Source organism: Myodes glareolus, chromosome 17, assembly GCF_982192425.1.
Source record: "Myodes glareolus chromosome 17, mMyoGla1.1, whole genome shotgun sequence".
NCBI lineage: Eukaryota > Metazoa > Chordata > Mammalia > Rodentia > Cricetidae > Myodes > Myodes glareolus.
In genome coordinates this window covers 60950925-60968034 of record NC_142042.1, presented here as the reverse complement: position 1 = coordinate 60968034, position 17110 = coordinate 60950925, and the positions used below count along the sequence as shown (strand labels likewise).

At 47.7% G+C, this 17110-nt stretch overlaps 4 non-coding genes and 1 pseudogene across 4 annotated transcripts; 1 reads left to right on the top strand and 4 right to left on the bottom strand.

The window, feature by feature from the left end:
- Positions 1-1736: 1736 nt before the first annotated feature.
- Positions 1737-1900, bottom strand: LOC148119442 (U1 spliceosomal RNA). Its single transcript, XR_015735385.1, has one exon. It is a non-coding gene; the product is annotated as a U1 spliceosomal RNA (small nuclear RNA).
- Positions 1901-9443: 7543 nt separating this feature from the next.
- Trnan-guu (transfer RNA asparagine (anticodon GUU)) lies at positions 9444-9517 on the bottom strand. Its single transcript has one exon. It is a non-coding gene; the product is annotated as a tRNA-Asn (tRNA).
- Positions 9518-10526: 1009 nt separating this feature from the next.
- On the bottom strand, positions 10527-10690 carry LOC148119440 (U1 spliceosomal RNA). Its single transcript, XR_015735391.1, has one exon. It is a non-coding gene; the product is annotated as a U1 spliceosomal RNA (small nuclear RNA).
- A 371-nt stretch (positions 10691-11061) lies between these two features.
- Positions 11062-13954, top strand: LOC125396096 (small ribosomal subunit protein eS25 pseudogene; annotated as a pseudogene).
- Positions 13955-15381: 1427 nt separating this feature from the next.
- On the bottom strand, positions 15382-15453 carry Trnah-gug (transfer RNA histidin (anticodon GUG)). The gene has a single exon. It is a non-coding gene; the product is annotated as a tRNA-His (tRNA).
- Between the last annotated feature and the right edge of the window lie 1657 nt (positions 15454-17110).

Here is a 17110-nt window from a genome sequence, read left to right as displayed (position 1 = left end):
CCAGAGCCTTCCCTAGATGCCGCCCGCCTAAAGTGTCCAAAGCTGTCACTGTCAGTCCCTGGACTCCTTACCAAACACGGCTTGGCCTGCCCGTTTCTGTGGTTTATTTTGGTGTTTCCACACCACATGATTTTTGAAATAAATCGATTTTAGGGCCCGTGATTACGTATTACGTTGTCATCGCCCTTGTCATATGCGTATCTTTAGCCGGTGGTGTAAAGTTTACCCGTTTTATTAAAATCTGGTCCGTTTCCTGTGCTTTGGTAACTTGTTTTCCATAATTTTCATTTATTAAGAAAGGTTTCCCACTCTACCCATCTCCAAATAAACCAAAGACAGCAGGAGGGGGTTGTCCAAAGGTGTCCCCCTCCCCATCCTACCCTCCAAAATAAAAATTGGCTTTATTGTTTAGCTTACCAGAGGACAGGCCATAAATAGCATGTGACAGAAAGGTAAGGTCTTAAATACCTTAATTACAAAGGGCTTTTTTTTCTTCTTTTTTATTGAGTGGGATTCCGGTATTTCAGAGAAGTATGTAGGAGTGTTTTCATTTGCCAAGTCAGCACAGAAGGGACTGTCAATTTAGAAAGCTGTTTGTTAAAAGCCTAAAGAGTGTGGTCTCAGGGTAGTCTCGAACCACCAACCTCCCAGGTAACAACACAACGCATTAATCCACTGCGCCACATAAACGTTGCGAAGGGAAAGCCGCGTATCCTTCATGAGCCAGGCGTCACCGTGGAGGCCATACCCGGGGTGCCCACCATATCGCGGCCAAGCAACCGGAACAGGAGGCCTCGAAGTCAACCTGCCGGGCGCCCTACGTGCCCCACGACCGCTTCCCGAGCTCTCGCGAACCTTATGAACCCTGCGCCTCCGGGACGCTGGGCCCCCGCCGCCACCCGGGGGTCGGTGCCGCCTGGGACTCCACGCTAGCCAGGTGCCCGTCAGGACTTCGCCAAGGAGCCCAAGTGCGCTTTAGGGTCCGGTCCTTTGCAGACCCCGAGCACGGACGCGCGAGGAGATGGTCACCCCAGGTGTGTGCTGGAGCCTCGGCGGAGGGCGTGGGAAAGGCGGCGACTACAGTGCCAGTGCTCAGGGAGTCCGGATGGGTTGAAGATGGACCAGTTTGACCGGGAGTGGAGAGGGACCGACGGGGGCGAGGGTGGCCAGGGCGTGGGATTGGGGGCTACGCACCGCGGAGACCGGCCGGTGGAGCCCTAGGACACGTCCGAAAGAACGGTACGTTTGAACTGAGCTGATGCAGTTGGAAGGCAATTTATGTTAGGAAGACAATAAAACGACGAGGGGTGTTTTATTTTGAATGAATCAGAAGAATTGCTTCCTAGCAAGGGTTTCTGTCTTTCAGCTAGGGGTGTGCTGGTCCCGAGCCCGGGTCTGGTGCACGTTAAGGGCAGAAACGAATTAAGGAAAGTCCAGTGTTGGGTCCCTATAGGACAGGCCTTCGCACCCCGACTTGACCTGTTTTACACTGTCGTGGTTGGTTGTTCCTAAAACAAGAACCAAAACAAAAGCGAGCTTCTTGCTTTTGTTGGCAGTCTGTAGTCGATAACCAAAATTTGAAACATACCCCTACAAGGGACTAACTTCCTCCTTAAATGACATTTAAAAGTTAGTTCTCTGGGGAACCTTGACCACATTTTTAAGGTGATAGGAAAGAGGAAAAAAGAGAAGAAATAGAGAAAATAACTGGTGTCTATCTTTTCAACAGGAGATATCAGGGGAGAGCGCGAACGCAGTCCCCCACTAACAAAAATTATGCAGTCGAGTTTCCCGCATTTGGGGAAATCGCAGGGGTCAACACACCCCAAGTGCAATGGGTGAGCCTCGCCCTGGGAAAACCACCTACGTGATCATGGTATCTCCCCTGCCAGGTAAGTATGCTTTCCTCCTTCGCAGCCCCCACTCACCCACACGGGGCCCGCGCTCTTAACACACGGTCACTTCCCCGCGCAAACTCCAGGACCTTATTGGACGCGCACCCCATTCCTTCGACTCGCTGCTCCCCGCGGACCAGTGCACCTTTCCACGCTGCGCTGGAAATCCATCGTGTTCCCGCAGAGTTTGCGAACACGACAGCCCCTGCGCGACCCTCATCTGCATAGACCACGCCTCCAACCGCACCCAGGGGTGACATCACACCCATCCTCTTTGCCCCGTTTGCTTGGTGAACTTTTTTGCTTGCGGAGAGCTGGATGGAGTGTTGCAGGATCAGAGACAAATCGTATTGTATTATCTCCAACCTCAAATAGCCGATGGCTGCTCACCGCCATGCACTAACAGCCTTGTCGCTGGTTTATATACAGGCAGACCCCTGTCTTCCGCCAATACGAAGTCAGAGAAGCCAGGCGGCAACTCAGCCAGCCCTACAGCACAGGTCTCCAGCTTCACTGGAACCTGCCTACCTCATGTCTCCATCACTGCATTTTACAAGGCTCTTGATGTATGGTTTTCTCTGTTCTCTTCTACAGAAACACCATGAGACTGACACTATGTCGGGACGTGGTATTTGGGGTGACCTGAGTCTGTGTTCCTGGTCCCCCTCATGTTCCTGCATGTGTGTCGTGCACACACGTACACCCAGGAACAAACACACATACACAAAATAAATAAGTACTCCCTTTTCTGTGTTGTGTATCTGGGGGATGGGCAGGTGTGTCTGTGCCATGACTCGCATGTGGAGGCCAGCGGACAGTTTGTGGCAGTCGGATCGCTTTCTGCCGTTCCTGCTCTGCTATGGACCGGCTCAGGGGAGCCACTCAGACCATGAGGAAATCAGGGCGAAGGACGGAAGATTTCAGGATACGGCGGAGGAATTGACAGACAGACCACTCTCAATGTATTTTTGAAAATGCTGCTGTGTTTTACTTATTCAGTGTGAGGTTTTTATATTATTACAAAGAACTTGGCAAAGGCATACATCATCAGATCATAAAAAAAAAAAGCATAGAACAGTTTACAAAAAGAATCTTTGAAAATGCTTTGACTTGGGCACAAGGACTTTTGCCCAGTCTGTACCAGGCGGCTGGCTGGGCTAAGTGACCTTGTGCTCAGAATATCTTGGGGTGTGAGAGGAGAAGGCCACTATCTTCCTGGGAAAACTTTCTGCTAGGAAATTTTAGACATGATCTCAAACTTGTCTGAATCTGGTTTCATACCATAAATCTCAACTTTCTTCCCTCCCCGACTCTCAGGGTCAGATGTTGTAATTAGCCTAGGTTTGTTCTGGCCATAATGAAGGCTGCATAGGCCTCCTGCACGTAATTCTCAGGCAAACATCTAGTGTTGCTGCAGCTGTTTTCCTACAGAAGGCTTCTAAGGTTTCTCCTGATAAGAGCAACTGCTTTTGCTCCACATCATTAAGGAATTATTTTAACGATGACTCCCCTATTTCCAGAACTGGCTATTTCTTTAAAGGCTTTAATGAATAGGGGCGCAAAACTCAAAAATGTCCTCAGCTGTCTTGTTTGTATCCGCAACTGCCTGGAATAGTCTGATCTGTTAGCAATATGCAAGGATCACAAAGAACACACAGACAAGGGGAAAAGACAGACATATGGCTCCAAGGACAGCCAGGTCGAGTCAGTACAAATGGCGACTCAGGTAGCTTTACACCACAACTGATTGCCACGGGGCAGCCCAGGACTCAACTCCGAGAAGCGCGGATCCTGTTCCTCCGGCAATATTTGCCCATCCAGTCAGCATTTCTGCTACACTGGCGAGACAGCCGTGGATGTAGCACTGCTCTGTGGATCAAGCTCTTGGATGACCAGGTCTGAGGGCAAGCCTTTGCATGGAAACCTATGTCCCTTGAAAATCTCTCCCCCTATGTCTTTGTCTGCCTCTTGCCTCCCCCTTAAGCCACCAGCACCACCACCACTTCAGACAGGGTCTGTCTACATAGTGCTGGCAATAAGAGCCTTAAAACCTCTTTAGCCCACGTGCAGACATAACACAGCATTTTAAGGTTTACAGATGATCATACCGTTTATCATGACATCACAGACGTGCACTTTCTCTTCTACAATGTTTTTGGAACAAGAATGATCTGTAGCTGCAGGTGCAAAGAAGGTTAAAACGATTCACCTGATATACTCATCCAGTGATGAGCAAACATATCACAAAGGTAAAATTACCAGGCGAAAGAACAGATCACAAGACATACAAGTGAACCCACTTTAAGAGTTTATTAGAGAAAAAGACACATGCGCAGGCCTGGGGGGAGCTGATGCTGAGAAGAAAATGTGAAGTGGGCGAGTCCAGGGTTAAACACGGCCTGGCGCATGGGCATAGGGCATAGCGTTTGTTGCTGTCGCTTTGACAGGAGTGTATGAAGATCACACAGGGCTTGAGGGTCCTGGGTGGCTATGCAAGTTGCCAGAATGTTTGATGATGCATGCGTGGATCCCGGAAGTGCCAGGTGGCTAGACATTTGCCATAACGCTAAGTATGGAAATGTTAATATTTCACCCTTTTGTTTATTATAAAAATTGGGGGGGGTTAAGGGTAGCAGATGCGTGGGAATGGGGCGTCGCGTTTCTCAAGACTGCTTCCTGCTGGTCTGTGTGAACTGGAAAGTTGGGGTGCCTGGCCACATCCTGGGGTAGCTGGTTACTTCAGTGATTTCCAGGCTTTGTGGGACTGGCTGCCTGGCAGCTTGAACCTGACAGGATGCTGGCAGTGCAGAAGATTGTGTTTAGATCCTGGTGATAAAATTTGAGATCCTGGTGATTGAGGGAGGAAGGTTCCAAGTTGGATGATGGAAGGTGATCCCCAGAGTCCCCAAGATAGAGGAGGGAGTTTCCCAGGGGTCCCAAGATCAAGGAAGAGTTAAGTGATACTTATCCTGGGTGATAAGTGGGTCCAATTTGGCTCTCTGGAGTTCATGGGAATGTTTACATTTTTAAAAAGAGATAAATTTCAGACATATTAAGAAGCTCGTGGTTATGATTCTATAGCGTTGGAATAGCTTTTTAGGATTTTATTGGTTATGGACAGTTATATAGTGAGGGAAGGGAGAAAGGGGAATTATATTTAGTTAAGCCCACAAACATACAAGTCTAACCTCTTATTGCTATCTGTGCTATTAATATTTGGAACATTAAAAAAAGCAATTTTGTTGAAACAAAATTTAAAACTACTGTATTGGGAGCTAGCGACGTGGCTCAGCTGTGAGGAGCAGTTGCTGTCTGCAGGGACCCAGCTTTATTTTCCAGCATCCACAAGCTGTCCTGCTAAAGGCGGCGACTCCAGTTCCAAGAAATCCAGATCGCTCTTCTGGCCTCTGCAGGCACTTGGCATATAATCGGTACACTACACACCTCGGGCAAAACACCTGTACACATAAAATAGAAAGCACATACCTCACAAGGTGTGCCCGGCCTTAATCCCTGCGCTTAGAAGCAGAGACGAGTAGATTTGTGTGATTTCGAGGCCAGCCTGGTGTGTAAAGTGAGCTCCACGCTGGCCAGGGCTACAAAGTGAGAAGCTGTCTCTAAAGCCAAAACAAGTCCTTCTGTAAACAAAACAACAACCTAGTGATCTTTGTCTCTAGTGTGACTTTCTCCTTATTCCCCAAACAAAACTTTGGTAGTTCACACAATCAGATGAAAAGGTTACTAACTTCAGTACTTGGGAAGAGACAGGATCGCCCACTCAGTTAGAGGATCCGTTAGAGGTAAGAACCAGTGGCTGTCTGCTCTGCTTCTTTGATCTTTCAGCATTTAGTTCCACATCTGACTTGGGTTTTTCTTTACTAAAACCAATTAGAATTTCGCTATGTGTGTCATGTTCGTGTGTGCCTGTGGAGGCTGTGTGTCCTGTACGTGTGTGCCTGTGGAGGCTGTGTGTCCTGTACGTGTGCCTGTGGAGGCTGTGTGTCATGTATGTGTGTGCCTGGGGAGGCTGTGTGTCCTGTACGTGTGCCTGTGTTGGCTGAGTGTCATATACGTGTGTGCCTGTGGAGGCTGTGTGTCATGTTCGTGTGTGCCTGTGGAGGCTGTGTGTCATGTTCGTGTGTGCCTGTGGAGGCTGTGTGTCCTGTACATGTGCCTGTTGAGGCTGACTGTCATGTTCGTGTGTGCCTGTGGAGACTGTGTGTCATGTACGTGTGCCTGTGGAGGATGAGTGTCATGTTTGTGTGTGCCTGTGGAACCTGTAGACGGTGTGGAGGTAAGATGACAACTTGAAGCCATTCAGGATAATGACAGATGGACATTTCAAATATGATCACCCATTTCAATTAAATGCATATTGCAAAAACACATTTAACTTGCTGAATGTGATAGCACGTGCCCTTAATCCCAGCACTCAGAGGCAGGAGATTTCTCAGTTTGAGGCTGTCAAATCCAAAGAAACTCCAATTCCCCAACTCCAAAAGGCAATCTAAGTATCTAGACATGAGCTCAACCTGGACTACAGGAGGATTTCTGGCAGTTAGATAAAGTCAGCATTCCCCAGGAACTTGCGTAGCCAGTTCCCATCTGACAAAAGGAGTCATTTCCCGCATTCTTACTTCCTGCAGCAGGGAGAGTTCCAGGACTGCCAGGGCTACACAGAGAAACCTTGCCTCGAAATAAAATAAATCCATGCCATTGGGCAGATTTTGAGGCTAGAATTCTAAGCAACATTTCCTTGTAATGCGTGGAAGACCCCATAGTGAATGCTCTAGCAGATTGCCTGAACTCTCTCTCCGAGGAGCACACCTACTGGGGACTCCAGATTTTCTGGAACGTCCCAGCCTAGGAGATAGCAGGGAGAGCAAACAAACAGCAAAGTTTCCTCTGTGTAGCAGAGTCTGCGGCACCCAGGTACTGAGCATGTAACTTAAACATAGTCAGTTTTTTATGAGGTCCTGATTCTGCAGTGTGGAATCCAAGTAGGAGTGCTTCCCCCCCCCCACACACACACACAAGTCAGTGCCCTGTGCCTTGTGCTGTGTTCCAGCCACTGCTGAAGGGATAGTTTTTGTGATTGGCTGGTTTGATCCTCAACACAGGTTGTGCCTTATTGAGAGCTAAGGAGAGACAGACACCACTAGACTCTGGGGCCTGAGGCCCCAAAAAGTGAGCGTATTTTCACCTTGAGCAAAGGTCAGAGAGTCTGTTCCTTCAAGGTCATTGTCTGATTCTACCTCAAACAAAGGTCCCACCTAGATTTGGAGCAGAGAGTTCTGCTCTCTCAAGGTTATTATCAGCAGGTGTGGCTAATATGCAGACCTTGCATTTCAGGAATAGAGAAGTAGACGTGTTTCCACCCCAAACGAAAGTCCAAGGTCCTGACTAAGGTCCTACTCCCTGAAGGAGATAACAATGGATTCCACCCAGGGAGTGGTTTGCCTACAGAAAATTTTGGTCTAGGGTTTGAGTGTTAACTTGTCTTGTTCTAGCAACAGAAAATTTACCTAAGGATGTAGTCCACAACCTTCAATTGGTGTGTTCATTTCCTTGTTTCATGTTAATGCAGTATCTTTTTTAAAATCTTCCTCCTACCTTTTGGGATGGGGTATTTTAAGCAAATGGAAATTAACCACGAAGATTTCAGTATTCACCGGAAAGCCCTCCTGACACTATCCTGTGTTTCTGTTTTATGATTCTCCTCGTGCACTCACTCCTGACACTATCCTGTGTTTCTGTTTTATTATTCTCACCCGCATCTTTGTCCTTTTTACTATTTTTCTGACCCCCATGCCCCTACCATGGTAAGTGGTATTTCTGTTGAAGCTGTTCTCCAAAAAATGGTGCCACAAAGTGGGGGTGACAGGTGAACCCCGAAACACACAGAAATGTGGCCAGGCATACAAGGTCACCTCCCTCATTAGTGACCAGCAATGCCAAGAGACAGGAACATGATAGTAAGATTCAGCTCTGGAGAACTGATCACTGCAGGGATGTGGCTCATACTTCTCAGATCTCTTTGGCCAGGACATATGTTTATATGAGGGAGTATTCTTATTTTCTCATGTTGATTGGATCATAGAATATTCTAAGGAAATTGTAGTCTTCTTGCTTAGTTAGAATGGATTTCACTTTTAGTAATCAATCATCATGTAGACAATAAAGATTTTACTCTCAAGAGGCTGGGGCAGGACATAGAAAACAAGTTTTCCCACTTAATGTGTTATTACTGAGACAAATACCAGATAGGAACATACAGACCCTGCATCATGCTGACATGACCAAAACCCGGGGTAGGGGTGTTGCTCAAAGATGTTGCCCTGGGTCTTAGGGTGACTGACAGTGAAGGCGATTTTGTGAGTCCACCTGAGACAGCGTGATTGACAGCGAAGACTCCAAGCCGCAAACTGTACTAATAGTGTTTGAGCTCCATGTCCGCGGGACTTGAACTAGGGAGACTGGAGTCTGTGGCAAGACATTAGCTAGGCGTGGGGTGCAGCGGGTAAGACAGCAGTATGCTGGGATGGGCAAGAGAGACAATAGTGCCATGACTCGGATTCGAACCCAGGTTGCTGCAGTCACAACACAGAGTACTATAGATCATGAAAGTCACACGACTAGTGATAAAAGCTCGGTCCAGATGTGCGTCTGTTCCGGTCTGGCATCGGTGGGGGGCGAAGTAGTCCGCCAGCTTGTGCTGGTTTCCGAGACCGGACCGGCCTGTCCTGCAGAAGTGATTTCTCCAACGTAGCTGGGTGGGAGCTTGGGAGCGGCGTCGATTGCACGCGTCTGTGCTTCGTATGGGTGGTGAGGGCAGACCGCTGTGAAGTCGGTGGGTCGATGCCAGTCTTGCAGGTGTAGTATTTCCCTCCAGCACCTGATAGTCCTCCATCGCCCTCCTCTCCGCGGTGGCTGGGGAACCTGGAGACGGGGCGAACTGTTCCTGGGGTCCTTCCGAAGAGCTGGGGAGCAAACCAGCGGTCCAGAGCCTTCCTAGACGCTGCCCGCCTACAGAGGCCAAAACCATCACCGCCAGTTCCCGGATTCCTTTACCAAACACGGCCGGGCCTGCCCGTTTCTGTGGTTTATTTTGGTGTTTCCACACCACATGGTTTTCGAAATAAATCGGTTCTAGGGTTTATGATTACGAATTATGTTGTGGTCGCCCTTGTCGTATGCATATCTTTAGCCAGTAGTGTACTTTACCTGTTTGATTAAAATCTGGTCCGTTTCCTGTGGTTTGGTGACTTGTTGTTCATAATTTTCCTTTATTAAGAAAGGATTCCACTCTACCCATCCCCAAATAAACTAAAGACAGCCGGTGGTGGTTGTCCACAGGTGTCACCCTTCCCGCCCAAAATAAAAATTGGCTTTGTTGTTTTCCCTGCCAGAGGCCAGGCCATAAAAAACGTACAGTACAGCAGGCACATAAGCTAGGGATTTTCGGAGGCTCGCTCAGAAAGCAGTGGCAGTGTGTACTTCAAACTGACAAGCGGCTGTGTACTGGCTTGTTAAAAGCCTGGAGTCCAGCGTCCCTGGGTGGGCTCGAACCACCAACCTTTCGGTTAACAGCCGAACGCGCTAACCGATTGCGCCACAGAGACGATGGTTTAACAACTGAACCGTCTCCTTAGTGAGTCAGGCGTCACCGCGGCGGCCACACCTGGGAAGCCCGCCGGCCCGCAGCCGAGCATCCAGAGCAGGAAAACTCAAAGCCAACAGGCCGGACGCCCGGATGCCCCGCTTCCCGACCTCGCGCGAACGTTATGACCCCGCCGCCACCCGGGGAAGGAGCCCAAGTGCGTTTTAGGGTCCGGTCCTTTGCAGACCCCGAGCACGGACGCGCGAGGGGTTGGTCATCCATCCCAGATGTGTGCTGGAACCTCAGCGTGGGAAGGCGGCGAGTGCGGTGCCCGTGCTTAGGGAGTCCGGACCTGAGAGTAGTGGATGAACTTGACCCGGAATGGAGAGGGACCGGCGGGGCGAGGGTGGGTTGGGGGTGCGAGTGTGGCTACGCACCGCGGGGACCAGAGGATCCGGAGTCCGTCGGAGCCCCAGGGCATATCTGAGAGAATGATGACGACTAAGAGACCGGAGCGTGTTGGGAAGTGATATTCCACGAGGATGAGCGTGTGTGTGTGAACAATAAAAACACCTGAGGGACAAAAAAAGAAAGGTATCAAGTAGAGGTAAATCATTTACTGAATTTAAAACACGCTTTGAGAAGAGACGTGCTGTTCCGAGTCAGGGTCTGGTGCATGTTAAGAACAGGAACCAAAGGGGAAAAAGGCTGGAGTGGAGTGCCAACCTAGATTGTGACAGTTGCCAAAAAGTACTCTGGCTTTCGGGCAAAAAACTCCAAATTTCAAATCTTTCAGTGTTTTCTCATTAACATAGTACCTAATTTTCTAAGGGATAAGTTGTAACAGCTAATAGCAAATCTCTTAACAAATACCAGAAAAAAAAGCAGGTAGACGAGAAGAGAATAATAAAAGGTATTCTTTCTTTGTGGGATAAAATAAAAACCCGGTACTACCTACCCCTCATTGTCTATCTTAGTTAGACAACAGCACGAACGCAATTTGGATAGCCTATTTTTTCTAACGACAATTTCAGGGGAGAGCGCGAACGCAGTCCCCCACTAACAAAAATTATGCAGTCGAGTTTCCCGCATTTGGGGAAATCGCAGGGGTCAACACACCCCAAGTGCAATGGGTGAGCCTCGCCCTGGGAAAACCACCTGCCTGATCATGGTATCTCCCCTGCCAGGTAAGTATGCTTTCTTCCCTCGCAGCCCCCACTCACCCCCACTGGCCCCACGCTCTTAACACACGGTCACTTCCCCGCGCATACTCCAGGACCTTATTGGACGCGCACCCCATTCCTTCGACTCGCTTCTCCGCGGATCAGTGCACCTTTCCACGCTGCGCTGGAAATCCAGCGTGTTCCCGCAGAGTTTGCGGACGCGACAGCCCCTGCGCGACCCTCATCTGCATAGACCACGCCTCCAACCGCACCCAGGGGTGACATCACACCCATCCTCTTTGCCCCGTTTGCTTGGTGAACTTTTTTGCTTGCGGAGAGCTGGATGGAGTGTTACAGGATCAGAGACAAATCATATTGAATTATCTCCAACCTCAAATAGCCGATGGTTCTCCACCGCTTTGGCCTCACAGCCTTGTCGCTGGTTTTGGTGTGTACCAGCAGACCTCTATCTTCCACCAACAGGAAGTACATGGGATCATTCGACCCCTGTAGAGAGAAATTTCCTTTTCTTCCTTCTGTATATCTTACTTTCACTCTTACTCCGTGACTGGAGTCCTACTTCCCTTGTTGTCTTGTTGTCCTTTTCTTCCAAATTTCTCCTTCTATTTATTCTCTCTACCTACCAGTCCTGCCGATCCTTGCTTCTGCCTCACTATTGGCCGTTCATCTCTAGAGAGCTTGTTTGGAGGTTCTAGCAGGGGAGCGCAGCTACTCATATACCCTTAACTGAAGACCGGTCCTCCTCTATTCAGGGAAGGTCGTCCTCTTTGACTGAGTGCAGCTTCTGGAGGGAGGCACAGGGAGCGGTGAGGGAGGAAGGGGATCGCCTAGCCAGCCAGATCAGTCAAATCAACCCTGGCGATCAAGGGGGTGACAGATGTCGCAGTCAGATCACCCTTACATTCGGCTGTTCTTCTCTTTATTAGACCATCAGATGTTTTAGACAGGCAAAGAACCACAGCTTCACAGAGTTAAACAAATGCAGCATAAACAAAAGTCACATGCCTGAAAATAATAATTCTCCAACAGTCCCTGCCTGGCCCACTGGAGTGTTTGGCCACAGGGGACAATCAGCCCATATTGGAAGGCATGTACTCACAATGATTGTGAAGGGTAGGGTACCAGAATATTTTGAACTATATAAAAAGGTGAACTATATGCGAACATAATGGCACAATTTTTTTGAATACACTATATTCTTATTATGTTTTTCCTTCCCACGACTCCTCCCGAATCCTCCCAACCACTCACAATCATGCCCCTACTCTCTCACATTCTTCAAAACAAAACACTGAGATAAAAACAGATAAACAGAAACATAATAAGACAAAAGATGCCAAAACAAAACAAAAAGTCCACAAAACAAATGAGAAATTAATTTTTGCTGGACGACTATTCCCGAATACGGGGCCTGCTCGGGAGTGTGGTTGCAATGCCCAGTGATGCGCCATTGGAGAAAACGGACAAACTAATTGACTTTAGAGTTAATGAAAGCCACTTTAGACTAGACAATGAGTGAGTAGCAACACGAAGCACAAATATATAAATGGACGAATAACGAGATTTGAAATCAATTCGTAGCTATTTAATCAATTGGATTTCAGCTAAAGCAGTTCAGAGAGGGAAAGAAAATAGCTTTAATACATGGTGTCAGAACAACTTAACACAGTGTCCATGTTGGAGAGCAAAATGTCATCAACTTTATTTCTGTAGAACACTACATATCCACATGAATTTGAGGCTGTGGGTTTAAGGTAGTATAGGGCTTGCCTAGCGTGTACAAGGTCCTGGGTTTGAGCCCTAGCATCACCCAAGTTAATTTGATGTGTCATAGACCAAACCTTAAAATTTACTGATACAGTACTCAAGGAGATGGTGATATGTTGATATACAAAGGTATGCTAAATAGCACCTAAGAAAATATAAACACACACACAAAAAAATGGAGCTGAATTTGGAAATCTGCCTGAACATCAGATCTTGGGAGGTAGAGGCAGAGAGAGCGGCGATTCTGCTCTCCCACAGGACCCGCGGCGGAAGGCTCGGCGCTGACACCCTCTTAGAGCCTTTGCTGGTGCATACACATAGATGATCCCACACCCCCCATATAGATATAATTTTTTAAAGTACTATTTTTTTTAAAAGGCACACAGAAAATGGTTTCAATGAAAGGCACTAAGTTAGCTGGAGGCGGTGGCTCTCGGCTGTGAGTGGCTGTAATCCCAGCGTTTGGGACCCTGAGGCAGGGGGAGTTGCTGTAAGGTCAAGGCCACACTCACTGGGCTACACAGGAATTTCAAGGCTTGGTCAGGCTGTGGCTTGAGATCTGATAAGTTTAGCACTGAACACAAGGACTCCTTCCTGTAAGTAAGGAAGTCTTCTGGGCCCCAGACCCTTTCTTCTGCTCTAGAGTAGGAGGTAGAAAGACTTCATGGACCTGACAGCCTTTCCAAAGCACTTCACACAATAGAAGCAGAAGCACCTCTTGATTCATATACGGTGGTCACACTCATCAGTGAGACCAAAATAAGGATGGAGGTATAGTTCCGTGCTGGAGTAGGTACTTAGCACGCTCTCTGCCCAAGATGGACTGTGTGCATATCTTCCTCCCACTAGGTTTGAATGAAAGTGGCCCGCGTAGGCTCTGATGTGTGACCTCGTTGGAGGAAGTGTGTCTCCTGGGGTGGACTTTGATGTCTCAGAGGCTCAAGCTAGGCCCAGTGGCTCTCTCTTCCTTCCTGCTGTCTGAGGATCCAGATGTAGAACTCTCAGCTCCTTCTCCAGCACCATGTCTGCCTGCACACTGCCATGTCCCACCGTGATGATAATGGACCTCTGACTTTTTCCCGACATCTTAGGGAGGCTGCAGTGGTTGTCTCCACTCTCCAAGCTTCATTGTGCCGCCCAAGGATGACAAGAAGAAGAAAGATGATGGAAAGTCAGCCAAAAAGGACAAAGGCCCAGTAAATGAGTCTGGTGGCAAAGCCAAAATGAAGAAGTGGTCCAAAGGCAAAGTTCAGGGAAAGCTCAACAATCTAGTCCTGTTTGACACGGCTACATATGACAAACTCCGTGAGGAAGTTCCTAACTGTAAGCTTATTCCTCCAATTGTGGTCCCCGAGAGACTGAAGGTTCAGGGCTCCTCGGCCAGGGCAGCCCTTCAGGAGCTGCTTAGGGCGGGGCTCATCAAGCTGGTTTCAAATCACAGAGTCCACGTAATTTCCACCAGAATCACAAAGGGTGGGGACGCCACAGCTGCTGGTGAAGATGCATAAACTGGTACAATTGACTGTACATTTGGAAAAATAAAACTTTATTAAATCAAAAAAAAGAAAGAAAAGAAAGAAAAGAAGAAGAAAAGAAACATAACGGACCTCTGGAACATTAAGCCAGTCCTAGCTAAACGTTTTCCTTTATAAGAGTTGCTGAGGCCAAGACGTCTCTTCACAGCAATAGAACACGGACTAAGAGTCAGACCAGAGAGGACAGCAAATGAGGGAGGGACGACCACACCAAAGTGGACAGATTTCCAAGGCCTGAAAACTATAAAGCTTGGGAAAAGCCAGGAGGGCACAGGAACTCACGTTACTATCCATGAATAAAAGGCAGCCTGGATTGTTGGCTAATGTCTGTAATTCTAAATTCTACAGAGGCTCCTAGGCAAGAGGATCATGATTTCAAGCGACATCAACCTAGGACCCTGTCAAAAACAGAAGAAAACAAAATGGAAAAGTCAGTGGGCCTTATTTTCTAAAGGTGGTGAAAAGACTCGCCAGCAAGCCTGATGCAGCCGAGCTCCTTCAGCTCTGAAAACTGTCCTCTGACCTTCATAGGTCACCATGGCTCCCTCTCTCTGTCCCCCTCCCTCTTTACCCCCTCCACTCACAGGCCTTGCTGGGATAAGAATTCGCAGTAACTTGGTCCAGAAGTTGACTTTTAAAAACCATTTTATTGAGTTCTACACAGCAGAAAAAAATAACGACATCTTGAATTTTGCAGGAAAATGGATAGAGCTAGAAAACATTATTTTGAGTGAGGTAACCCAGTCACAGAAAGACAATTATCACACGTACTCACTCATAGGTGGTTTTTAAACATAAAGCAAAGAAAACCAGCCTACAAACCACAATCCCAGAAAACTTAGACAACAATGCAGACACTAAGAGAGACTTACATAGATATAATCTACATGGGAAGTAGAAAGTAGAAAAAGACAAGCTCTCCTGAGTAAATTGAGAGCATGAGGACCTTGGGGGAGGGTTGAAGGGGGAGGGGAGAGACAGAGAGGAGGGCAGAGAAAAATGTAAGCTCAATAAATATCAATTAAAAAACCATTTTATTGTAAGATGCTTTAAAACTTTTGTTAGCATACAGATATGATAAAGGGAAACTCTGTTTGCTGACAGCCTGCTACTGATGGTAAGGATGAATTTGAAGACGTTCATTCCTGTTTGATGTAAAATTTCCTCGGTGATCCTAGGAACATCTGTGAGGCTGTGAGTGCAGGCAGGTCCTAGTGTAAGGTTGCCACCTGCTGGCCTGCTGTTGTAGGTTATGGAGTGGAGGAAGTGGAGGGGGGGAGTGTTGTCGCCCATCCCAGCGCTCGAGAGAGCAGTTCCCGGTGTTTGCGCTCTATAGAGCTGCGGGAGAGCATTGGCAGGGACGAGCTGGAGCAAAAGATCGCCGGGCAGAAGGACGATAGTGCCGTGACTCGGATTCGAACCGAGGTTGCTGCGGCCACAACGCAGAGTACTAACCACTATACGATCACGGCGAGCCACACGCCGAACGACGCGGACGTCACCAGCACTCGCACAATTGGCCAAGCCTTAGTTCAGTTCCGCCTAGCACTGACCCTGGCTTCTGCTTCTCCCGGGATGCCTGCGCGGTAACGCGCTGCTCTGCTGGAAGCGAGCGGGTCGCGGATAGATCTGTTTCTAGTTAGCGTCGCCTCTGAGTGACCAGCGACACAGAAGGCTGTGGCTGCGGCTAGCATCGAGCTAGAGACTTCCTCTTGCTGCAACGAGAAGAGACATTCCTGTTTTCTTCTGTGGCTCAGTTGGCTAGTTAGGGTATGTGCTCAGATGGAGGTGAGAAGTTCGATCCTCTGCTACTTTCACTCTCTTTTTGTGCTTTTGTTCGCAAGCCACTTTCCTTGCCTTCCAAGTCTTTGCTGTGTCTGGTGCTCTTCGAGAAGCTACGACCAGCCTGGCCTACATAGTGAGTTCAGTACGCAGTAAGACTCTACTCAAAACAACAACGATACTCAAATAAAAAGTAAGATAGAAGTTAAAAGTCATTCCCTGGGATCCTTTCAAAGAGCCAGCGAGGAAACACAGACTCTTTGAAATAATAAAACAGTCACCGGTAGTCTCGGAGTTCTTCACCATAGAGGCATTTTTGCCATTTTTCCTCGTCAATTTGAAATAATTTGGTTCTGACATGAGCTTTGGTTCCCTTCTTGTCCCCATGTCTTTGACCAATGATCTAAGTTTTTCTGGTGGGTGGGGAAGTCCAATTGCACTATATTAGTGTTTATATATTTTATTTTTTTAAACATTCATTAATTTTTTTTCTCTCCTTTGGAGGTGTATTTTCTAAAACTCTTTTAGGGTTTCTGACATGCCTTTTGTTTTTTACGGACCTTGTTTAAGTGACATTCTTCCCTTTCCAGCTTAATCAGTGTGTCATCTCTCAGTGAAATATTTCAGCATCTCTGGAAATGCCCTTCTTTAGATGACTTATTTTTTTAAAGTAGGACCTTATGTAGCCCAGGCTGGCCTCAGTTCCCTATGTGTAGGACATGGCCTTGAACTCCCCATCTTCCTGCCTCAGCTTTTCCAATGTTGGGGTTTCAGGTCTAAGCCTGAGTTTTTTTGATCAACTATTAGAAGATAAATATTATTTTAATAAGTCTTTTTCTGTTCTGCCAACCAGCTCCCAAATAATGACATGGACTTATTCATTATGAGAGCTCGGCCAATAGCTCAGGCTTGTCCCACTAGCTCTTAGAACTTAATTTAACCTTCAATTGCCCTGTGACTTCTTACCTCTCTTCCATCTTGTACCTCCTGTTTCCTCTCCACGTCCTCTGATGTCTCTCCAGAGCCTAAATTCATCTCCTCTTCCTCTCTCTAGCTGGAAGTCCCACCTAACCTCTTTCTATCTCTCTTTCCTCCTCTCTGCCCCCCCCCTCTTCCTGCCTAGCTACTGGCTCTTTATTAAAGCAATCAGAAGGCACCTTGGCAAAGACACAAAAAGATTATACCATAAAAGATTATGTTATAGCATAGATTTTTCTTGTTTTGTCCTCGTTTACATGCCGTCAGATGGAGTCTTCGGAACTGCAGAAAGAAATCTGACATGTGCTTGCTCTCCGTTCCCGTGCATGTGCAACACTGTTTTCATTGGAGCTGATTGCAGCCTGTCTG